The sequence below is a fragment of the Pseudophryne corroboree genome, chromosome 2 (genome assembly GCF_028390025.1).
Source record: "Pseudophryne corroboree isolate aPseCor3 chromosome 2, aPseCor3.hap2, whole genome shotgun sequence".
In the NCBI taxonomy this organism is placed as follows: Eukaryota; Metazoa; Chordata; class Amphibia; order Anura; family Myobatrachidae; genus Pseudophryne; species Pseudophryne corroboree.
The window spans coordinates 788,294,034-788,320,099 of NC_086445.1; the positions used below are offsets into that span (position 1 = coordinate 788,294,034).

A 26,066-nucleotide genomic window follows, 5' to 3' on the forward strand; every position below is an offset into this window, starting at 1 on the left:
TTTAAATAGTCATACTCACTATCTGATTCTGGTGCTGACCATGCTCTCACCTCAATGATTCAATGATTCAGTATTAATTTTCTCTCTCTCTCTCTTTATATATATACATATATATATATATATATATATATATATATATATACAGGGCCGAAACTAGGATTTTTGGGAACCGGGGCGAGGCAGTAATTTCCCCCCCCCCCTTCCCCCCCCGCACAAACACACCCACACACACTTTGGAACCATGTCAACAACAAAGCAACAAACAGTTGGCAAAGTGACAACCAGCACTGTCAGGGTGCACCCAGCACACATTCCCTAGGAAAAAGGATAGGAACACAAGAAAACTAACATGCACCACAAATGATACAGTGTTGTGGGGGACTCTGACTGGCTAACTGCTGTAGGACCACAAAGCCCAGTATGCCAGTCAGGACCTAGGACCAATTAAAGAGGAGGGTTACCAACTTTCTGAGTAGAGGGACACACAATGTGGGTTATCCTGGCTGCAGAGAGGAGTACCTAGGACTGGCTGGTGTTATATACCTGATATAAGCCATGCAATCACTATATCACACACACTGGGGGGGAGACTCCAACTGGCCAACTGCTGTAGGACAAAGTCCTGTATGCCAGTCGGGACCTAGGACCACTCTTTGGGAGGCAGCAGCTGTCCTGGTGTTTAGAGACCTCACCTCAGTGCCCAGACTAATTATCGGCTGCTGCTGCTGCTTCCTCTCACCCTGTCCTCCTCTGGAGAAGCTGCCATGCAGGAGCGGGAGGCCCTGAGGAACAGGGCCGGGGGCAGACATAGTTTACACAGGCACAGGAGTGTGTGAACAGACACACCCACCCCATTCATAACTGTTCTAGTTGCCGGGGGTGGGGGGGTTGGTTTTCCAGGACTCCACATTGGTGGTACTGGGGAGCAGAGACCTGCAGCAAGGGTTCTGGGACCCGGCAGTAGGAAGCCCTTAGGGCCCTGTCCTCTGGTGGAGCTGCGTGCGGAAAGGGGGAGGCGCTGGGGAACAGGCCTGGGGGTAGACATCGCTTACACAGCCACAGGAGTGTGTGAGCGACCATGGACCAGCGCTTGGGAAATGAAAGGGGGCAGCTGGGTCAACACCCATGCCCCATTTATTAGCGTTCTAGTTGCCGGGGAGGGTTCTTGGACCAGGTAGAAGGTAGCCCCTTAGTGCTGAGAGGAAGGAGTGGAGGCAGAGTACCCATCTCTGCACCCTCTCAGATTCTGCACCCGGTGCTCATTCTCCCTTAGCCCCTACTAGTTGCGGCCACGATATATATATATATATATATATATATATATATATATATACATATATATATATATATACACTGCTCAAAAAAATAAAGGGAACACTAAAATAACACATCCTAGATCTGAATGAATTAAATATTCTTATTAAATACTTTGATCTTTACATGGTTGAATGTGCTGACAACAAAATCACACAAAAATTATCAATGGAAATCAAATTTATTAACCCATGGAGGTCTGGATTTGGAGTCACCCTCAAAATTAAAGTGGAAAAACACACTACAGGCTGATCCAACTTTGATGTAATGTCCTTAAAAAAAGTCAAAATGAGGCTTAGTAGTGTGTGTGGCCTCCACGTACCTGTATGACCTCCCTACAATTCCTGGGCATGCTCCTGATGAGGTGGCGGATGGTCTCCTGAGGGATCTCCTCCCAGACCTGGACTAAAGCATCCGCCAACTCCTGGACAGTCTGTGGTGCAACGTAGCGTTGGTGGATGGAGCGAGACATGATGTCCCAGATGTGCTCAATTGGATTCAGGTCTTTGGAACTGGAGCGCCAGTCCATAGCATCAATGCCTTCGTCTTGCAGGAACTGCTGACACACTCCAGCCACATGAGGTCTAGCATTGTCTTGCATTAGGAGGAACCCAGGGCCAACCGCACCAGCATATGGTCTCACAAGGGGTCTGAGGATCTCATCTCGGTACCTAATGGCAGTCAGGCTACCTCTGGCGAGCACATGGAGGGCTGTGCGGCCCCCCAAAGAAATGCCACCCCACACCATTACTGACCCACTGCCAAACCGGTCATGCTGGAGGATGTTGCAGGCAGCAGAACGTTCTCCTTGGCGTCTCCAGACTCTGTCACGTCTGTAACATGTGCTCAGTGAGAACCTGCTTTCATCTGTGAAGAGCACAGGGCGCCAGTGGCGAATTTGCCAATCTTGGTGTTCTCTGGCAAATGCCAAACGTCCTGCACGGTGTTGGGCTGTAAGCACAACCCCCACCTGTGGACGTCGGGCCCTCATACCACCCTCATGGAGTCTGTTTCTGATTGTTTGAGTAGACACATGCACATTTGTGGCTTGCTGGAGGTCATTTTGCAGTTCTCTGTCAGTGCTCCTCCTGTTCCTCCTTGCACAAAGGCGGAGGTAGCAGTCCTGCTGCTGGGTTGTTGCCCTCCTACAGCCTTCTCCATGTCTTCTGATGTACTGGCCTGTCTCATGGTAGCGCCTCCATGCTCTGGACACTACGCTGACAGACACAGCAAATCTTCTTGCCACAGCTCGCATTGATGTGCCATCCTGGATGAGCTGCACTACCTGAGCCACTTGTGTGGGTTGTAGGGAGGTCATACAGGCACGTGGAGGCCACACACACTACTGAGCCTCATTTTGACTTGTTTTAAGGACATTACATCAAAGTTGAATCAGCATGTAGTGTGTTTTTCCACTTTAATTTTGAGGGTGACTCCAAATTCAGACCTCTATGGGTTAATAAATTTGATTTCCATTGATAATTTTTGTGTGATTTTGTTGTCAGCACATTCAACTATGTAAAGAACAAAGTACTCAATAAGAATATTTAATTCATTCAGATCTAGGATGTGTTATTTTAGTGTTCCCTTTATTTTTTTGAGCAGTGTATATATATATATATATATATATATATATATATAAAGAAACTCACGGAAGGCAGCACTCAGGAGACTGCAGAATTTGTGCAAAAAGCGGTGCTGTTTAATGAATCATGTCTAAATATATACACATATATATATATATATATATATATTTATATACTAGAAGTAATGAAGCGGCACTCTGAGTCTTAAGAAGCAGTAAGTGTATTGAAAAATCACTCCATAAGGTCCAACGTTTCGGGGCTTACATGCCCCTTTGTTAAGGTGTGTAACAGTGTATAACAGTGAAAAACATGTTTTTCCTGTTATACACTGTTACACACCTTGACAAAGGGGCATGTAAGCCCCGAAACGTTGGACCTTATGGAGTGATTTTTCAATACACTTACTGCTTCTCAAAACTCCGAGTGCCGCTTCATTACTTCTAGTGTTGCTTTAAATCATTTGCTGCAAGAGGGCACCGGAGCAGTTTTGCTATATGTGTAGGAGTGTCGGTCCATATTGTAATTACTATATATATATATGAATATATATATATATATATATATATATTTTGAACTCCTGCCGAAAATTTCTATATAAAGTTGAAACATTGAGAATATTGATATATATATATATATATATATATATATATAAACCCTTTGGTGATCACAGCAGATTATTTATTATTGTCATACCATTTTTCATGTTCTCTAAGTTCAAAACAACACACAATGGCCCTCATTCCGAGTTGTTCGCTCGCTAGCTGCTTTTAGCAGCATTGCACACGCTAAGCCGCCGCCCTCTGGGAGTGTTTCTTAGCTTAGCAGAATTGCGATCGAAAGATTAGCAGAATTGCGATTAGAAATTTCTTAGCAGTTTCTGAGTAGCTCGAAACTTACTCAGCCATTGCGATCAGTTCAGTCAGTTTTGTTCCTGGTATGACGTCACAAACACACCCAGCGTTCGCCCAGACACTCCCCCGTTTCTTCAGACACTCCCGCGTTTTTCCCAGAAACGCCAGCGTTTTTTCGCACACTCCCAGAAAACGGCCAGTTTGCGCCCAGAAACACCCACTTCCTGTCAATCACAGTATGATCACCAGAACGATGAAAAATCCTTGTTATGCCGTGAGTAAAATACCTAACTTTTGTGTAAAATAACTAAGCGCATGCGCTCTGCGAACCTTGCGCATGCGCAGTAAGCGACTAATCGCAATATAGCGAAAATCGGCAACGAGCGAACAACTCGGAATGACCCCCAATGTTTCCTCTCTGATAACACTAAGTGTTTCCAATTGTATTGATTTTTATTGTACATTTCTAATGAGAAACTGAACTGAGAATCCCATAACACAATTTGTCTATAATTAAATATGTATTAGATATTGAACAGTAGCAAAAAAAATAACCATTGGTTTTTCTTGAACCTATAATTAAGTGAAAGCAAAGGAGAGGAAGGAAGTGACTATAGACATATATTCAATACTATGGCTGTGTTGTGCTCCATCACAGGACCCTTTAGGACTCCATTGATTTAATTTAATCAGAAGGAGGAAGTGGATAAGCTAGTGGAGTACAGAAATGGAGTAGGTGCTGTCAAAGCAACATTGATTGCATTTGAATTATTTTAGCCTGCTGTCTTAAACTCACCCTTGTTAATTATAGAATTACAAATCAGATGTCTAATCCTGGATGAAATCATACAAATGAAGCAAGGATGGCAATTATGTGATTTAAACTAACATACTAATGAACTAATGTACTGTACTTCATGCAGTAATGTGAAAGAACCCAGTTGTTATGCTATTTATACCAAATGTTTCTGATTCTGTTTCAGTTGTTTATTTATTTTTTAACATTTTATATTGTGATTATGTCGTAAGGTGCAATTAAATCTTTTGGGAATTGGATGCTGTTATAATGCGAGCTTTGTTAACTTGGATCCTACAAATTTAACTTGTTGGTGACTGTAGATTTGTACTACAACATGCCACCCAAATACCCATCCACAGTCTTCCCAAAATACCCCCTTTTGCTCCTTGTGAGGTCCTTGACCTTGATTCAGGACAGTTAGGAATTATGTGCTATTGCACAATATGTAAGAATCACAAAGCTGCTCCCTTCCCTTACACATTCATGCACACTGCCTTTAAGTACAAGCTATTATTATTATTATTATTATTATTATTATTCTAATTCTGTAGAGCTCTTTATCCATTAGGACTCAAAGTGCTTAACAGATAGAATGAACATACTACAGTACAGAAACAATGAATTACATAGAAGCTTTTCATAAAATACAGGGAACATGGAGATACTAAAGGACATTACGGAAATGTGAGTAAACAGAAAAGTCTTGAGTCTGTTTTTGAAGGATTCTAGAGTAGGGATGTCTCTTGAACTGTGTGAGTTCCATAGAGTCGGAGCTGCATGGCTAGAAGCTCGACCCCAAATGAATTATGGGATATTCTAGGTACTGCTAAATGTCCTTCATCTACAGATCACTGTAATCGAGTGAGGCAGTATAGAATAAGAAGCTGTGTCATGTACCTGGCGGTCTGTTCATGTAGGGCTTTGAAAGTCAGTAAGCCAATCTTGAAGAAGATTTGCCATCTTACAGACAGCCATAGGAGGGAGTAGAGAATGGGTGTAGAGGGCATTGCAGTAGTCTATTCGAGATGATACAAATTCATGTATGACTTTTGGCAGCTCTTCAGAGAGAAGTAAGTGCTTGATTCTGGCTATGTTCCTCAGAGGAAAAAGCAATCAAATATAACCAAGCGCTCGATACACACCAATCTAAATGTGTTAGGGTCTCCTGCCCTGTGCTGCCACGTCGTCATGGCAACCGGGAGACAAGTGATAGTGGAGTAACCTGAGCGCAGCTGATACTCCGGTTCGGGTCTTTTGCTGTGCAGTGGTTATAGGCTCTGTGCACGGCAGGGGATCCGGTGCTGGTTTTTGTGCTCACAGTCTGTGAGGTCTGAGTGGGGCGTGGACAGCACCTGCTTTATAAGGCCTCTTTTCAGGGTAAGCAGATGCTGCTGAATCTTTGTTGGTTAGTCAGTTCATGAACGTTAGCCAGTACTGTGTAGCTTTGTATTTGTTTGTTGCTTACTGCAAATAGGCCTGGGAATTTGGTATTACACTCTGCCAATCCAGACCTAGCAGTAAGACTGGAGTCAGTCGTTTAGCTTGCTGGGGTTCTGTTACTACCCTGTGAACTTAGCAAGTTTGCGGCTGTATTCTAAGACTTGCCTGTCTAATCCTGTCTCACTGTGCTAGGTGTCAGGGGTCAGTTTAGTGGCAGTAAGCTAAAACCTGTGCACTGCAAGTGAGAATTTGGATTGTGGAGATTCTCCTTGTGTCTATCATTCCATCTCTGACCAAGGAGTTTACTGCCACACCCGTTGGTAACCCTTTAGGGTTTTGCTGTTGCCCTTAGCAACAGCATTTCGGGTACTCTACGTATTAAAACACAACATCTTGCTTTTTCCATCTTAGCAGTTCTAATACAAGGGAGATACCCAGTTCCTTAGCCTCTGGGCTTCTCTGTTCACTTTGTGTGTATTTTGTTACCCTATCACCTTCTGTGTACGTTATGTCATATCCCCCAGTTTGTCTGTGAGCCCATCTGTTTTGCATAACAGTTCAAACACCAGTACATTCCTGCAGACACTGGAGTGCATAACAGTTCTGACACCAGTACTTTCCTGCTGGCACTGGTGTGCATAACATATTCAGCAGCCTAATACTCCTGTTGAAATTTTGTGGGAATATGGAGCATACCCCTCAAAATACGTTGCAACAGGTGGTCGATCAGGTGCAGGTCCTGACTCGACAATTTAATGATTTGTCCATTAAAATGCACACCTCCCAGGCTGCTGGCGGAGCTCCCGCAGCAGCAGCACCTGCAGGGGTTAAGGAGCCGAAAGTAAATCTCCCGGATCGTTTTTCTGGAGATCGCTCGCAGTTCTTTTGTTTCAAGGAGAGCTGCAAGCTATACTTCCGGCTTAGGCCTCAGTCTTCTGGGTCGGAGATTCAGCGGGTGGGCATAGTGATTTCCTTGCTACAAGGAGACCCACAGGTCTGGGCATATGGGTTGCAGCCTGACTGTCCGTCGCTTAAAAGTGTTGATGCTTTTTTTACGGCACTGGGCATGTTGTATGATGACCCTGACAAGACGGCCTCAGCCGAGGCTCATATTTCGATCCTTAAGCAAGGGCGCAGGCCAGTTGAGGTTTACTGTACGGAGTTTCGGAGGTTGGCCCATGATACCCAGTGGAATGACCCAGCCCTGAGACACCAGTACCGAAGAGGTCTTTCTAACCAGATAAAGGACCAACTGGTACAATATCCCTTGCCTGATAGCTTGGATCAGCTCATGCAGTTATCCATCCGGGTGGATAGACGGCTGAGAGAGCGTAGGCTTGAAAGGGAGACTGAGATTTCCTTCCTTCCCAAGGGAACCTCAGACTCTGAGGAATTTTCTGAGGAGCCTATGCAGATTGGGGCTACCCGCCTCTCCTCGCGTGAGAAGACGCGGAGGAGACAGCAGGGGTTGTGTTTGTACTGTGGGAATAAAGGTCATGTGGTAGTATCATGCCCAGAAAAGCCGGAAAACTTCAGGGCCTGAGGGTGATGGGAAATATCCTGTCAGGCCAGAAGTCAGAATTTCCCAAGAAGACTTTTATCATTCCGGTGACCTTGAAGATCCTCGGTCAAACTGTCAAGACTGAGGCCTTTGTGGACAGTGGGGCCGACGGGGTTTTTATGGACCGCCAATTCGCCCTGAAACACTCTGTTCCCTTAGTACCCTTGGCATCGGAAATTGAGATTTGTGGGTTAAACGGGGAACCATTATTCCAAGGTAAAATTACCTCTTGCACTAGCCAGATTTCTTTGTTTATTGGAGCCACACACTCTGAAAAATTGTCCTTTTATGTGACTGTCTGTACTTTTGCCCCATTGGTGTTGGGGTTACCCTGGTTAAGGGCCCACAATCCTCAATTTGACTGGGTCTCTGGGGAGATTCTTAGTTGGGGTACTGATTGTTTCAGGAGTTGCTTGAGCCTTCCAGTCAGGCTCTCGCAGCTAAGTTTGCCAGGATTGCCAGGGTGTTATGCAGATTTTGCGGACGTGTTCTCCAAAAAAGTTGCAGAGGTACTACCTCCCCATCGCCCCTATGACTGTGCCATTGATTTGTTGCCAAATGCTAAGCTTCCCAAGAGCAGGTTGTACTCCCTGTCACGTCCTGAGACTCAGGCTATGGCAGAGTACATTCAGGAGAACTTGGCTAAGGGATTTATCAGACCTTCACAGTCTCCAGTTGGGTCGGGGTTCTTCTTCGTGGGTAAAAAGGACGGTTCGTTGCGACCCTGCATCGACTTCAGGGAATTGAACCGTATCACGATTAAAAACTCATACCCACTGCCTCTCATTTCGGTCTTGTTTGACCAGCTTCGTACTGCCACCATTTTTTCTAAGATTGACCTACGCGGTGCGTACAATCTAATCCGAATAAGAGAGGGGGATGAATGGAAGACTGCCTTTAATACCCACTCAGGGCATTATGAATATTTGGTGATGCCTTTTGGGCTCTGTAATGCCCCGGCAGTCTTCCAGGATTTCATGAATGATGTGCTCAGGGAATATTTGGATAGATTCTTAGTTGTATACTTAGATGACATCCTAATCTTCTCCCATTCCCTGGAGGAACATCGGAAGCATGTACGCTTAGTCCTCCAGAAACTCAGAGACCACCGGCTTGGGGCAAAGCTGGAGAAGTGCGAATTTGAAGTTCAGCAAATCGCATTTCTAGGATATATTATCTCCCCAGAAGGTTTCCAAATGGAGGGTTCCAAGGTACAGGCAGTCCTGGATTGGGTGCAGCCCACTAGTTTGAAGGCGCTTCAGCGTTTCCTGGGCTTTGCAAATTTTTATAGACGATTTATCGCTGGATTTTCGTCTATAGTGGCGCCCTTGGTGGCACTCACTAAGAAAGGGGCGGATGTTGCTCACTGGTCTTGTGAGGCTAAAGCGGCTTTTGCCCGTCTCAAAAGGGCATTTGTTTCGGCCAAGGTGCTGCGACACCCAGATCCAGAGCGTCCTTTTGTGGTGGAGGTGGATGCCTCTGAGATGGGTATTGGGGCAGTGCTTTCTCAGATGGGAGTGTCTGATAATCGCCTTCATCCCTGTGCTTACTTTTCCCGTAAATTTTCGCCTGCCGAGATGAATTATGACGTGGGTAACCGGGAATTGTTGGCTATTAAGGATGCACTCGAGGAGTGGAGACACTGGCTTGAGGGGGCTAAGTTTGTGGTCTCAATTCTCACTGACCATAAGAATCTGGCATATTTAGAGTCAGCGAAGCGTCTCAATGCCAGGCAGGCACGATGGGCTTTGTTTTTTGCTCGCTTTAATTTTTTGATAACATATCGCCCTGGGTCAAAAAACATCAAGGCTGATGCGCTCTCGCGGAGTTTTGCTCCAATCCAGGAGACCACCGAGGAGCCGTTGCCCATTGTTTCCCCATCATGTATTAAAGTGGGCATTACCCAGGACCTCTTATCATTAGTCCTTAGAGCACAGGAGCAGGCTCCTCCAGACCTTCCGGTAGGTCTTTTGTTTGTGCCTCCTAGGTTAAGACAGCGAGTGTTCCTGGAATTCCATGCCAAGAAGTCGGCAGGTCACCCGGGTATTGCCAGAACTCGGGAGTTGCTATCTAGGGCGGTGTGGTGGCCCTCGGTGGCTAAGGATGTGGATCAGTGGGTTCGGGCATGTGACATCTGTGCCCGAAATAAGACTCCTAGAGGGGTTCCTGTTGGCCCATTACATCCACTCTCTATCCCATCTAAGCCATGGACCCACATTTCAATGGATTTTGTGGTGGACTTGCCCAAATCCTCGGGGATGACAGCCATCTGGGTTGTCGTTGACAGGTTTTCGAAGATGGCGCACTTCGTTCCACTGGTTGGGCTGCCATCAGCCAGACGCCTGTCTGAATTATTTATGCTGCATGTTGTGCGTCTCCACGGGTTGCCACTTGATGTGGTCTCTGACCGCGGATCCCAGTTTGTGGCCAAATTCTGGAGGGCATTTTGTTCCGATCTCCAGATTTCTGTCAGCTTGTTGTCAGGCTACCATCCGCAGTCTAATGGGCAGACTGAAAGGGTGAACCAGTCCTTGGAGCAGTTCCTCAGGTGTTATGTCTCCAAGTGTCAGACTGACTGGGTTGCTCATCTGTCCATGGCGGAGTTTGCCTATAACAACGCGGCTCACTCTGCTACAGGGATCTCTCCCTTCCTTTGTGTGTATGGGCATCATCCTAAGGCCAATTCTTTTGACCCCGTGGACTCCACGCCTGGTGGTTCCTCTGTGGTTTCGGTCCTTAGAGGTATTTGGCGGAAAGTGAAGAAAGCCCTTGTGTCTGTGTCATTAGTGACCAAAAGGGTTTTTGATAAGCGGAAAAGACCCTGCAGCTTCAAATTAGGAGACTTCGTCTGGTTGTCTACCAAGAATTTGAAGTTGAGACAGCCATCTCATAAGTTAGGGCCCCGGTTCATCGGCCCTTATAAGATCACCAGGGTTATCAATCCGGTGGCATTTCAGTTAGATCTGCCCCGTTCTTTGGGTATCAATAAAACATTTCATTGTTCCCTTTTAAAACGGGCGATTAGTAATCCTTCTACCAGTGGAAGACCTTCCCCTCTTCTGATACGTGGCCAGAGGGAGTTTGTTGTTGAAAGGATTCTTGACTCCAAGGTGGTTCGGGGTCGGCTGTCATTTTTGGTGCACTGGAAGGGGTATGGCCCGGAGGAGCGGTCGTGGGTGCGCAGTTGTGATCTTCATGCCCCCAGACTGATACGCTCTTTCTTCTCGCAGTTCCCCGATAAACCCGGTGGTAGGGGTTCTTTGACCCCTCGTCAGAGGGGGGGTACTGTTAGGGTCTCCTGCCCTGTGCTGCCACGTCGTCATGGCAACCGGGAGACAAGTGATAGTGGAGTAACCTGAGCGCAGCTGATACTCCGGTTCGGGTCTTTTGCTGTGCAGTGGTTATAGGCTCTGTGCACGGCAGGGGATCCGGTGCTGGTTTTTGTGCTCACAGTCTGTGAGGTCTGAGTGGGGCGTGGACAGCACCTGCTTTATAAGGCCTCTTTTCAGGGTAAGCAGATGCTGCTGAATCTTTGTTGGTTAGTCAGTTCATGAACGTTAGCCAGTACTGTGTAGCTTTGTATTTGTTTGTTGCTTACTGCAAATAGGCCTGGGAATTTGGTATTACACTCTGCCAATCCAGACCTAGCAGTAAGACTGGAGTCAGTCGTTTAGCTTGCTGGGGTTCTGTTACTACCCTGTGAACTTAGCAAGTTTGCGGCTGTATTCTAAGACTTGCCTGTCTAATCCTGTCTCACTGTGCTAGGTGTCAGGGGTCAGTTTAGTGGCAGTAAGCTAAAACCTGTGCACTGCAAGTGAGAATTTGGATTGTGGAGATTCTCCTTGTGTCTATCATTCCATCTCTGACCAAGGAGTTTACTGCCACACCCGTTGGTAACCCTTTAGGGTTTTGCTGTTGCCCTTAGCAACAGCATTTCGGGTACTCTACGTATTAAAACACAACATCTTGCTTTTTCCATCTTAGCAGTTCTAATACAAGGGAGATACCCAGTTCCTTAGCCTCTGGGCTTCTCTGTTCACTTTGTGTGTATTTTGTTACCCTATCACCTTCTGTGTACGTTATGTCATATCCCCCAGTTTGTCTGTGAGCCCATCTGTTTTGCATAACAGTTCAAACACCAGTACATTCCTGCAGACACTGGAGTGCATAACAGTTCTGACACCAGTACTTTCCTGCTGGCACTGGTGTGCATAACAAAATGCAGCCAACAAAATAAGGCTACTCAACCTTATCAGAAGAAAAAATCGTAAGACAAAAATATTGTAGCGCATATAGATTGGGCAAAAATTTATTGCTTCATTTAAAAAAATAACAATAAAATTTAATAAACATAACCACCGGCCGGTAATTTAACACATCAATATATTATTTTAAAAAACATAAAATATGCTCTTTTCTGTCTGGACGATATTGATAAATTAGACAAAAGCTCATTCAACAATATTTTGACTGCTATACTAGATCAGTCCACTTTAACAATGTAGCAGTCCGTTGAGATATTTAAAAACACTGTGTCACTATAGAGATGATGTAGCAGCGTGACACCCTACACTCTGATAAATCCAACCGGCAATAATCACTGGTAGCTGTAATAGTGGGTTTCAATGACAGCAACGTGACAAAGTCCATTCAGCAATTAAGATTCGTTGGAGCTGAGAGAATTAATTCTTTAAAGTGTCTGGCCAGACAAAATATATATGCTCACCGCTCTCTTCCAGTATTAAGATCTCAGTGACTTCCTCCCGGCTGCTGGTGCTATTAACCTTTTAGGGCAGTCATCTCTGGAGGGGATCATCCATGTAGATCTAAAATATTGCTGGCGGTGGGCAATACAGTTGGCAGTGGTATAGAGCAGAAATATATGAGTCCTTAACGCGTTTCCCCTCCTCCCTCCAGGCTCAGTGGCTTCATACCACTGCCAACTGTATCGTCCAGACAGAAAAGAGCATATTTTATGTTTTTTAAAATAATATATTGATGTGTTAAATTACCGGCCGGTGGTTATGTTTATTAAATTTTATTGTTATTTTTTGAAATGAAGCAATACATTTTTGCCCAATCTATATGCGCTACACTATTTTTGTCTTACGATTTCCTCAGAGGAAAGAATGAGTAATTGATTGTGACTGATATCTGATTAAGTGTCAAGCCACCATCCGGGACATAGCCAAGATTCCACACATAACCAGTGTTTTATAATTCTGAACCCCCAAGTGTAAGTCCTGTTGGTTGGCTATGCTGTAGTCTTAACAAAGGGAGAGAAAGAAAGCTCTTGTGTGGGCGCACTCTTGAGGAAAAAAGAGAAGAAAATATTGTTCAGTTATTAATAAGAAATTATAAAATGTATATTTATTGATTAAAGTGTTAACATCTTTTTTCCTTTCACCACTTACTATTTTCTGTAGACTCTCATTCACGATCCAGGGTGCACCTTGCCACTGAGTGGCAATTGTTTCACCCCGCCTAACGTGGAAAGTAGATCTACACACTATATGACTTTATCTTTCTAAATCTTTACTCTACCATCCCTATATAAGTGCACTCTCATTGGTAGATAGCCTCTCTACTATCATACCACGCTGCTAATGCCCAATCTCGTCTGATCTTGGAAGCGAAACAGCGTTGGGCCGGGTCAGTACCTTGAGAGGAGACTCCCTGGGAATACCTGGTGTTGTAGAGTAGGGACTATTCCCCTTCTTCCGAAGGGTGGACACCAACAGCAGTATCACCACTACTTGCTTTTTCAATAACTTTCTTTACTTTTTTCTGCGTTCAGGTCATGTCAACACAGATATTTCTAATTCTGCATAACATCGAATAATAGGTGAATAATAAATTGCTTAGTATTAACCCAATTTCAGTGGTTTTTTCTAAGACATTTTGACCTCCTTGGTCGGTCTCATTAATACAGATTATCTGTACTGGTCAGGAGAAATGGGTGTTAGACTATTAAGTGTCTGCAGCCTTTCTAATCCTTCTCATGTGATTAACAGACCAGAACATTTTTATATTATATTATATTTTCTCATGTCTTTCTTATGTTTACACTTTTCCTTGGATCATAGAGGGGTAATTTTTTAACTTTTGATCAATAAATATAAATTTTATAATTTCTTACTAATAACTGAACAATATTTTCTTCTCTTTTTTCCTCAAGAGTGCGCCCACACAAGAGCTTTCTTTCTCTCCCTTTGTTAGTACTTGTACTTTCTAGCTCTGGGCGCACCACCAATAGGGACTTTAATTGAAAGGTTTTATTTTCCTTTCCAATAACACAATTGTCCAATTTTTGGTTTCTTATAATCTTTGCAATTTATTATATACCAGTGCACGGTCGCTCTCCTTGTTCGATATGCTGTAGTCTTGTCATTTGATGTTGCAGTCCTATCATAAAGACCTCTGTTTTATCAGGATTCAGTCGCAGCCAACTGGCACTTATTATTATTATTATTATTATTATTATCATCATCATTATCATCATCATTTTTAATTATTATTTATGAATAATACACATGAAATAATTGGTGTGTTTATGCTGAACTATGTCTTCCAATGTCTTTCACTCCTCTGAAGCGCATAAAGTCATATTAGGACATAGATGTTTCTACTAACTAAGCTGGCAGAATATGAGTGACAGTTTTGCCGAATGGCTGTGCAGAAATGCAGTGTGTAGATTGCTGAATTTATTTATAGTGATAGGACCATGTGATGTCATAGAAACTGTAATGATTGCTTTCTCAGATACTGTATGTGACCTATATGACACCCCATCAGGACAAATATGTGGGGTGAGCTTTGCTTCTCTGGTGTGCTGCTGTGCTGGGAGCTAATACTCTATTTTTCAGCAGAGCAGCTGTGAAAAATCAGCTTAATGCTTTACAAAGTATTTTACTAGAGTAGCTCATATTGCTGTTTTTAAGTTGTGTTTCCTAAACATTTTGCTATTGATCAATATGTGTATGAATGTACACATAGCATAAGCTGGATTTAGTGTCCACTGTACTACAAGGCAATACACCATGGATGCATATAAAATTTTAAGTGAATACTAATCCATAAAGCCTCTACAGTATATAGGAAAAGATTCGGAACCCACGTTTAGTCGCAGATAACATTCCAAACTCTGAAATACCCCTCACTCACCACCATTCCCTGTCACGACCCTCAGACCCCACTGGTAGTAACTGCTGGCAAGGTACTTGTAAGTATGATTTTACTTCATTGATCTCCTGCACGTATAAGGATGAGTGGGACTCGTCCTTAGTACTTTTAAGGTACATGCTGAAGACGAGTCCCACCTACACCAACATAAATAGGTGTGCTATGCAATTAGAAGACACATTACAGGTTGCTATTAATGATTTATAATTCTTCCCCTCTGCCAACACACATGTCATGCTGAGAGCTATGTCAGCCCATGTCTGTGTCTAGCTGTGCAGATGCAAAGATTTTGAAAGGGGATAATGATCAGATGCATGCTGAAAAAGTACTTAACTTGTTATTTACAGAAGATATAACCTATAGGCAAATGCTGCTTTAAAAAAAACTATTGGCATATATTGTACTGTATATAAACAATCTGGTTCAGAAAATTAGAGCCGTGCTGTTAACATTAAATTAACATAAAAAACAAGCTAAAGTATGTTTCAGTAAAATAATACAAGAATTATATCATTATTCTAATGCCTAGAGACATTTTTCTGTGACCTCTCTTGTGTGTCAGTGTGAAATCCCCTAGAGTCAATGTAGAAATAAATAGTGAGATCGAGAATTTGCACATGAAAATGACATGCTGGCTTGTCAGGGGATGAATGAAAGAGCTTTAGTTCTCATTGCCCTAAGTCCCCCATCAGCAACATAAGCACATCAAATCACTAAAAAATTGATAAGCAACAAAGAGGTCATTCTATTGTATAAACTGCTGGAAGTGATCCACACAACACAGTCTGATCTGCGGCATATGATATGGCTGCGTGTTCTCAGCTGTGTCTATCATTCTCTTATTTTCTTTCCTTTATAAAGCTGTGGATGTTATATGAAACATTGGAGTATTGCTTGTCCATGCCCATCATAATAATGGTGGCCAGTCTGACCACGTCTCTACATACTATACGTGACTTACTGCAATGATAACTTGCTGTAAGTAACAATATTATAAAGTACGATCTAAAATGCTTGTTAAAATGTGTGTTTTACTCTGTTTTTTTCAATACTTTTTTTAGCAAATGTAGTTATTTTTTTATTTTTTTTTTACAAAAACTGCAGAAGGATGTGTTTTTTAAATTTAGATTAAAAAATGTAAGAAGAAAGAAAATAATACTGTCATTGGAGTAGATTTTCTAAAGCTTCTAAAACAGCCAAGTATTGTTGTTGCTCATAGCAACTAATTAAATTCTATAATTTCTCTATTACATTCTAGAAAATGATTGACATAATCTGATAGGTTGCTATGGGAAACACCTACACTTGTCTGTTTTAGAAGCTTTAGTAAATCTACCTACCCACTTGTGTTATTGCTTTCATCACTGATTTATAATTATTGTTTTCTTGTCAATCTACATAAAAGAAAAAAGGATGAGAAGGAAAACAACATTGGAGGTCATTCCGAGTTGATCGCACGTAGCAACTTTTTGCTGCTCGTGCGATCAACCTGACGCCGCCTATGGGGGAGTGTATTTTAGCATAGCAGGGCTGCGATCGCATGTGCAGCCCTGCTATGCTAAAAAAGTTTCAAACAAAACAAGACCAGCCCTGCAGCTACTTACCAGTGCAACGGATCCAGCGATGAAGGGCCTGGCTTTGACGTCAGACATCCGCCCTCCAAACACCTGGACACACCTGCGTTCGACTTACCACGCCCAGGAAACTGTGAGTAAACGCCCCGATCCTCCTTCCCGCTGTCAATCTTCTTGCGATTGCTCCTGCAATCGTTTCATCGGTCCTGACATCGTCACTGGGCAATGACGCGCATGCGCAATGCAAGCGCCACACAGCCGCAGTTCCGAACCGTTAGCTCCGCAGCGAAGAACCGATGCGTGCAAACGGGTCGGAATGACCCCCTATGTAAGTGCACAGTGCGAAGGTGTTGGTGCAAACATGAGCCTGTTTCTCAAATTAAAATGTAGAGGTCAAGTTAATGCTGAAGATGTAGCAGCCATTCGCCCTAACATTGTTCCAAAGATGTAAAACAGACAGATACACTTGAACCAGACATACTGCATGAAATCGTGATAAATTAGATACATTTAGGGCTTGCCCACACAACAAGCAAACACAATTTAATAAAACTGCACAATGACAGAACCCCATTGACCTTTTCACTGCCTGCAGAAATATACATGACTTTTAGGGGTAAATTTACTAATGGTTAAATTTAATCTATTTTAAATTGATGTTGTGCATCAGGGCTAAAACGCACATTTACGAACATACGATATTTGACATTCATTTTTAAATGTTAACAAATGTGCGATTTAGCCTGTGAAACACAATCTTGTTTCCTTTTATGTTATTTGTTTGCAGTTTGTGTGCTATTCATCTTTTTACACAGCTTTGCAAAATATGTTGGCATTATATGTATATATATATATATATATATATATATATATATACTAAATAATAAAATGAATGCTTGCAAAACATTTTAAAAAACACAAGCCATTTCCCTATATTTTAGAAGGTGGCACATGACAAGATATACATTTTCACGGTGATTGTCGCACAAGGATATATAGCTTAAGCCGACCATGATGTGATCTAGTCTGTTGGCTGGATTGTTTGAAAATGTTCGATTCTGCAAGTGTACAGCAAGCTTTAATTGTAAGTATCTGGTCAGTGTACAGACACAAATGCCTTATCTGTTTTGCACATCTGAGATAAACAAACATAAAAACAATGTTATTCTTAGAGTTCAGGTGGGAGGTATAGGTCATTTGGAGTATATCTTGAGGCTGGAGGCAATTTTAGATGTAAAGCATAAATATCTTTAGTTAAAAGGACATAACATAAAAAATATATTTGTAAAGTAGTCCAATCTGGTCTCATTTCCTATAACATCTCTAATCACTGATTAAATACGCTCTCTAGGAGATTACTGTATATCTTATTGCACTTTATTTTTTACAAAACATCCAATTCTTCGTGGGCTTAGATAATGAAGACTAAAGGGGGAGAGATCCGAGGAGATCCGTGTTTAAAATCTAAGCAATCTGACTAGATTGCTTAGATTTTAAGCACGGTTCTGTCGTGTGTATGCCCCCCAGCGGTAGCGATACGTGGCCTCGCGCATTGCTATCGCCAGGGCTAGATTGAGCCTGCATGCAGGCTCAATCTAGCGGGTCGCTCACTTCACCGCTGTGTCAAGTGAGCGGCCCCCCGTCCGTCCCCGCCCCTCGCTCAGCACATCGCGTTGTGCTGAGCGGGGGGAGAGATGTGTGCTGAGTGGTCTGTGTTAAGATCGCTCGGCACACATCTCTCCCGTCAGTACCCCCCTTAAGTCCAGGCCTCATTTTGCTTGATATCAAGTATCAGTAAAGTTATAGAAACAAGGATTTCTGGGTAAAATGTATATGACGCAACAAAAATATTAGTGCCACCAAACATTCAGCATTATAATTGACTGAAACATATACAATAGTACATTTCCTACCACAATCCATACTGGTAGGTTAATTGGTTCTGACAAAAATAAAGCAATGCGGAATATATAACCAAGTGGATGTAAAGGACACTGCTGAAATTGCTCGGATTTTGCGTCCCACCACCTGTGATCTGGACCCGGCCTCAACTAAGCTTCTAATAGGTTGCATGGATATAATTGGTCCTGTCTTTGCAAAAATCGTTCAATGCTCTCTGCAGACAGGCATTTTTCCTGGACCCCTAAAGGAAACAATTGTTAGACCTTTTCTTAAGAAACCTAATTTAGATCCCGACTGCATGAATAACTACAGACCGATATCAAACCTTCCTTTTCTAGGAAAGGTTATTGAGAAAGTGGTTGCAAATCAACTGGAAACCCACCTGACAACTCGTGATATTTATGATCCATTCCAATCAGGATTCAGGAGAAGACATAGCACTGAAACAGCCCTGGTGTATGTGTTAAATGATCTTCTGATGGCAAGAGACAGAGGTGACTGTTCAATATTAATCCTTCTGGATCTCTCTGCAGCATTTGATTCAGTGGACCATGGGCTCCTGATTGAGCGACTGATACATTTTTGTGGACTGGATGGCACAGTCCTAAGCTGATTCAAATCATTTCTCACAGGCAGGTCACAGAGAGTATCGTCTGGAGTATACTCATCACCATCAGTGCCATTGCCATGTGGTGTCCCACAAGGTTCTATACGATCTCCCATGCTTTTTGCATATACATGCTGCTGCTGGGTTAAATAATCAGGTGCCATGGCCTGGTCTACCACTGCTATGCAGATAATACACAACTGTACTTGTCCTTTGCTCCGGGCACTGATAGCCCAATGGCAACCCTAAATAGCTATCTAGCTGAGCTCCAGGAGTGGATGAGTGCCAGTCGGCTGCGACTGAACCCGGATAAAACAAAAGTCCTTATGATAGGACCGCAACATCAAAGGACAAGACTGCAGCATAGCCAACCAACTGGACTTACACTCGGGGATTCAGAATTACAAACCACTGATCGTGTGCGGAATCTTGGCGTTGTCCTGGATGGTGGCTTGACACTTAAACATCAGATATCAGCCACAATCAAATCCTCATTCGTTCACCTGAGGAACATAGCCAGAATCAAGCACTTAATTCCCTCAGATGATCTACCAAAAGTCATACATGCATTTGTATCATCTCGATTACACTACTGTAATGCCCTCTACCTTTGTCTCCCAGCAAAAGAATTGCACCACTTACAGCTGGTGCAAAACACAGCTACCAGGATGTTAACCAACCAGCCCAGTTCTAGCCACATAACACCCATCCTCTACTCCCTTCACGGGCTGCCTGTAAGATGGTGAATCATCTTCAAGAATGGCTTACTGAGTTTCAAAGCATTACATGACCTGGGCCCAAGGTACCTGAAGCAGCTTCTGACCCCATACTGCCCCACTCGATTACTGAGATCTGTAGATGATGGCCTTTTAGAAGTACCTAGGATCTCACGTAATTCCTCTGGGGGTCGAGCTTTTAGTCATGCGGCTCCGACTCTATGGAACTCACTTCCCCGCACAGTGCGAGAGGTCCCAACTATAGAATCCTTCAAAAGTAGACTCAAGACTTTTCTGTTTACTCAAGCATTTCCATAATGTCCCTCTAGTATCTTCATACTTCTGTATTTTATGAAAAGCTGTTCTGTACTTCATTATTTTCTGTACTATATTATGCTATGTATCTGTTAAGTGCCTTGAGTCCTATTGGAGAAAAAATATAGGCCCTCATTCCGAGTTGATCGGTCGCAAGGCGAATTTAGCAGAGTTACACACGCTAAGCCTACGCCTACTGGGAGTGTATCTTAGCTTCTTAAAATTGCGACCGATGTAATCGCAATATTGCGAATACAAACTACTTTGCAGTTTCTGAGTAACTTCAACCTTACTCTGCCTGTGCGATCAGTTCAGTGCTTGTCGTTCCTGGTTTGACGTCACAAACACACCCAGCGTTCGCTCAGACACTCCCCCGTTTCTCCAGCCACTCCTGCGTTTTTTCCGGAAACGGTAGCGTTTTCATCCACACGCCCATAAAACGCCGTGTTTCCGCCCAGTAACACCCATTTCCTGTCAATCACATTACGATCGCCGGAGCGATGAAAAAGCCGTGAGTAAAAATACTATCTTCATTGTTAAATTACTTGGCGCAGTCGCAGTGCGAATATTGCGCATGCGTACTAAGCGGATTTTCATTGCGATGCGATGAAAAATACAGAGCGAACGACTCGGAATGAGGGCCATAATATAAATAAAATTATTATTATTATTATTATTATTATTATTATATGTGCACTATACAAATAACTGCCAATAAATCCTTGGGCCTAGAATAAGTGCAAAGCCCCCCTCTGTCCCAGTTCTAGCCCTGATGGATTTTCCTCTCTAAAGTTCCCATTGTACAGTACCTGCTGATGAAGTCTGAATCTTATGAAAATCAAACCATAGATTTCTAGCGTTTGTCCTGGCCAGGACACTGCTTGTTTTGGGTGTTAATTTTATATTACTAGGAATATTCCTGTAAATGCATGAATCGCCAATGTCTACAAAATTTAGGGCCGGATTCAGAGTTGAACGCAGTGAGCACAGTTGCTGCGTCTTTGTACGCAGAGGCTTTGCTAAAATATGTGAAAGCAGGAGTAGGCATCTGTTGAAGAAAGACACTGCCGGCTTTTGTGGTCCTTTTGTGTCTGAAGACAAAGCATTGGATCATCTGCCGTTCCATCGCCACCCCCAAATACCAGTAGCATGTCAATTATGCTGCAGCGTTGGTGCACTGTGAGCGCAAAATGCCAGATCTGCACATGCGCAATGTGGCTTCTGCACATGCACAGGTCCAAAAACATCAGAGATTTCCGTAAATATTGCGTTTACGTATATCTCTGAGTTAGCCCCTTTGTTATTTCCATATATTAGTTTAGTTTGATAAAATGTTCATCTAATATAAAGCAGAAGTTCCCACTTCATACCCTTCATATACTTAAACATATGCATGACTAGTGGGCTTATTGGTAGCAGTGGGGCCCTGAAAATATCATTCCATATCACCACATATTACAGACATAAGGAATGATTTTTCAGACCTACAGTATGTATCAATGTATTTATGCTGTAAGCAGCTGTCCTACCGAGTGATAAAACCAATACTTCAGATGCTGCTTGCCAGGTTCTGGGGTCTCTTCATGGAGCTGAGAAAAGCCCAGTTTGGCGGTAAACAGGACTTTTGTCTGCTTTGTGCTATTTATAGAATGGGTTACAGTGGAGAAGTTTCTGACTTCTCCAGTGGCACCCCCGCTCCGTGCTGAATCACATTGCCATACTTACTGTAATTCATTAAAGGATAGAAAGCTCAGCTTCCCGCTTCTCCTGTGTGTTCACATACGCCATCTCAGGATAGTGTACTCTGAACATCAATGTGAAACGTGCAGGTAAGTTGCTTACTTCCCTGTCTTCTGCCCAGCATCCGTTCCTGCTCTGACCCCTTGATGTCCCAGCAGCAGGCAAAGGAAGGACCTGCTTTCACCTCCACTCTTCTCACACTGAACCGCAGCTGAAGAGAGGACTGCTGGAGCCCTGGATACCGGATCGCATCACCAGAAAGGTAAGTATACATGAATTGCTACTTAACAAAGCTATATATCACATCGAACCGATGCAATATATACTGAAAAGTAACAATTCTGTTTTTTATTTTCTACATGAATAGACCATTCTGTTCTGGCATTAGGTATCGGAGACAAGCTCAGAAAATGTAAGTGATATGGTATATATAAATTATTCTAGTTCAAGAGATTTTTGCACAGCATCATTTGCACTGTTCTCTCTGCCAAGTTATTTCATATTTTAGGGTATGATACACAGCAAGGTGGAGGGAGTACAGCAGAATCAGGCTATAGTAGACAAAGAGTTGAAGTCCGACCTGGTTGCAGCCCAATCAGAGAACTGAAGGGTGACATAGAGCAGGGGTATTTAACACATGGCCCTCCAGCAGCTGTGGAACTACACATCCCGGCATGCCCTGTCACAGATTTAGCATGCCCTAATAGCAAAACTATAGCAATGCATGCTGGGATGTGTAGTTCCACAGCAGCCTCTGACATAGAGGCTAAAGAACATCACATCTGGATATATATGAAATTATTACGTTTCCCAACAGTCCAGATTTTGGGATGTCAAAGATGACCTGGCTTTTCCATTCAAATATGACCTAAGGATAACTATTACATAAATTACATACAAATTGTGGTTAACAATGCCAGGTCATTTGCCAACAGAGTTGATATTACATTGCAAAAGTATTATTCTCCTTGCCAATACTTAATATTTCTTGCAGAAGGTAAGCAATATATAAACATAAAATAATGAGATCATAAAAAGGGTTGTACTGCAAACAGATATTTTTACCATACACTGGTAATACTGCATATTTAGACAACAGATGGGGAAACTCCCCTGCCTTGAAGTTTTGGTGTAACTTAAAGACAGTAATTTGACTTATTCTCAGAAAATTCATTCCTGCTGTTCAGGGCAAGTCACATGCACTTAGGATAAAACACATTTTTATGGCATTTCATTAATTTCAACCCTTGTTGGGACATTTCCAAAAGCAATAAAGCTTTCCATATCAGAGGCTTTTATCTGGCTGATAAGGACCAAAGGGAGAAGGGGGAATAAAGGCTTAGAACAGGCCCCAATGTATTGGTTTATTGCTAATATGTTTCCTATTATGGGAAAGGTTATACTGAATGCTAAGTATTACATATCATTTTCAATAGAGATTGTCACTGGAATCACTGGAGAAATGATGTCTGTAAGGTATAACAATATGTCTATTAGCGTCGTATATAATATGTAGAACCTAGGATTTGTACCAGGGAGTTAGGAAACACAATCATTTTGTAGGGTTTATTTGTGTTGAGATTTCAGTTTTATTACCCAACTGCCACCTACTGCCACTACAGATGGGTGACCTGGATTTACCGGTTCTGCAGAAAGGAATGGGGTTGGGTCAAAGTCTCAGATAGATGTCATCAGATCCCACCATGAGTGCATGCTTGTGGATGTCTTACCTGGAGAATAGGGGAATGTTATCACATTGGCTAATCCAAAGTGAGTTGCTCTAGGACACACATTATTGGCAAGCCCTCTGGTTTAGGCACCATAGATATAGCTTGAGCTGTAGCACTTTCTGTCATTGTCAGTGGGAAATAGAAAGGGAAGTAATAACGTCACCAATGTCCCCATGTAAATTATGTTGTATACAAAGTCACAGTGTTTCCATTTCCTGCTTTTGTAGCTATAGCTAAAGGCAGACTTGTAGGTACACAGATATATGACAGAATGGGTTATTTATAAAACCCCCCAAAAGTACTCATGCTCATCACCATGTTTTTTCAGCAAATGAGCCTATAAAAAATCCTGCATGCACATATATAGATTGAAAGTATAACCGTAACTTTTTTTTTTAAATTCAATGCTTTTTATTGATTTTCAGTGTACAATACAAACAATAAAATACAACCAAAACAAGCAACATAGGGGGTCATTCCGAGTTGATCGCTCGCTGCCGATTTTCGCAGCGCAGCGATCAGGTGAAAAAATGGCATTTCTGCACATGCGTATGCCCCGCAATGCGCACGCGTGACGTACGGGTACAAAGCTCTTTGTGGTTGTGCTCAGGTTCTAGCAAAGTTTTCCTTCACACTGGCGGCCGCAAGAAGATTGACAGGAAGGGGGCGTTGCTGGGTGTCAACTGACCATTTTCAGGGAGTGTTTGCAAAAACGCAGGAGTGTCTGAAAAAATGCAGGCGCGGCTGGGCAGGTGTATGACGTCAAATCCGGACACGAATACGCTGAAGTGATCGCAAGTGCTGAGTAGGTTCAGAGCTACTGTGAAACTGCACAAACTGTTTTTACAGAGCTCGGCTGCACATGCGTTCACACATTTGCTAAGCTAAAATACACTCCCCAGTGGGTGGCGGCATAGCGTTTGCACGGCTGCTAAAACTAGCTAGTGAGCGATCAACTCGGAAATGACCCCCATAAAGCATTACCCTGAGTACTTTTTTGTTGATAGTTACATAGAAGACGGTATCATGAAAATGGTATCACAATTTGTATAATGCAATATTCCAAGTGTTGTTTCAAATTTAGTATACGATGGGGATCATGTCTACACAAATAAACCCGGTGCGACTATCAGGTGCTAAAAGACTAATGCTACATTTTATGTAGAGAGCATTGTAGTATTAATGTCGGGGACGTAACCACTCACATTCACTGTGTTGTATGGGTTTAATAACCAGTAGAGGCGTATGGGGAATCCAACCACCTATTCCATATATCATAGTATTTGTTTTCCGCTTTCCTAACAATATATTTTTAATGTGCCACTGTGTCAGTGACCAATGTCTTCCATAAGGGAATAACCGGTCCCGAGGGGGCCATCCATGTCAGGGCTATACAGACCTTTGCAAGAACACACATGTTAATAACATACTGTATAGCAGGCCTATCCAGCAGATTCTCATCCATTATAGACAATATACTTCCAATTGGGTAAGGGCCACTTGTGGAATGTCCGTAGACACAATAATATTAATAACAGCCTCCCAAAATCTAGCTACCACAGGGCATGTTCAAAGCAGATGTCAGAACATGCCCTCCTCTGAAGAACATTTAGGACACCTGGAGTCAGCTCTCCCTCCAAATCTAAAGAGGCGTGTAGTAGTCATGTAAACCCTATGTAATATGAAAAAGTGGATCTGCTGATATCTTATAACTTAGTGTTGCTCAGAGCCTCTTGCCAATCCTCGTCTGAAATATTCCCCAAATCAGCCTCCCATAAAAGTTTGAGAGAGGGTAAGGCATTGTCATGGTGTGCCTGCAATATACCTGAATAGTAAATAGACACCAAGTGTCGCGAACCGGAGGAGAGTACCATCGTCTAAATGGAGGCGTCCCGAAAAATAGGGTCAGCTCCTGCAAACTGAGTGGTCAAGGTGTGGCGAAGCTGCAAATATCTATAAAAGTATGCTGTGGGAAAGGAAAACTCCTGTTTTAGCTGTTGGATTTAAGTGTATTTTATTCATACAGCTGCCCCAGTAAGTGCAAGCCCCATCTGCCCCAGACCTCACGAGGCTGTAACGCCGCCAGTTCCACGAGATCATGAGAGCAATGCAGGGGAATATCACGATCTAAGCCCTGATCACCAAGTAGTCTTCCTACCTGTCTCCAGATTAATGTAGCCTGCTTGATAATTGGAAGTCCCCTAGTTATCGTAATCTTACTGAGTAAAAACTGCAAAGGTGTGTGGCCAGGCAAGACCTGTTCAACTAGTATAGCAGGCAAGTCGCAAGCGTCACAGTCACATACCCAGGCATGTAGATGCGCTAGCTGTGCCACCAAATAATACCGTCTGAAGCTGGGAAGCGTAAGTCTGCCATCATAACGGGATCTCGTCAATGTATCCAGTTTCAGTCTAGCCCTCTTATTCACCCATAACAAAGAAGAAATATAACCATCTAGTCCGAAACAATTCTTGGGGTATATAGATTGGGGAATGTTGGAGTATATATAGGAGTTTTGGTTGAAGTACCATTTTGACCGGATCTTAACCGTAACTTTAAAGTCCTGTAGACTATAACGATTGGACCACTTCCTCATTCATTTAAACTTTTCAGTTTTTCTCTTAAAGTACTCTTCATTTATCTGGCACCCTTTGCAGCACCATATAAATAAATGATGATAATAATAATAATCATCATCATCATCATCATGATTTCCTTGCTTCCGACCTGAGCAGTTGTGCCTTGGGCT

The 26,066-nt window shown here is 43.0% G+C and overlaps 1 protein-coding gene and 1 pseudogene across 7 annotated transcripts in view; one reads left to right on the top strand and one right to left on the bottom strand.

Annotated features, from left to right (window-relative positions):
* MID1 (midline 1) overlaps positions 1-26,066 on the bottom strand; it is a 717,600-nt gene that overhangs the window by 347,521 nt on the left and 344,013 nt on the right. The gene's annotated exons all lie outside the window — the stretch shown is intronic.
* Positions 13,134-13,252, top strand: LOC135052292 (5S ribosomal RNA; annotated as a pseudogene).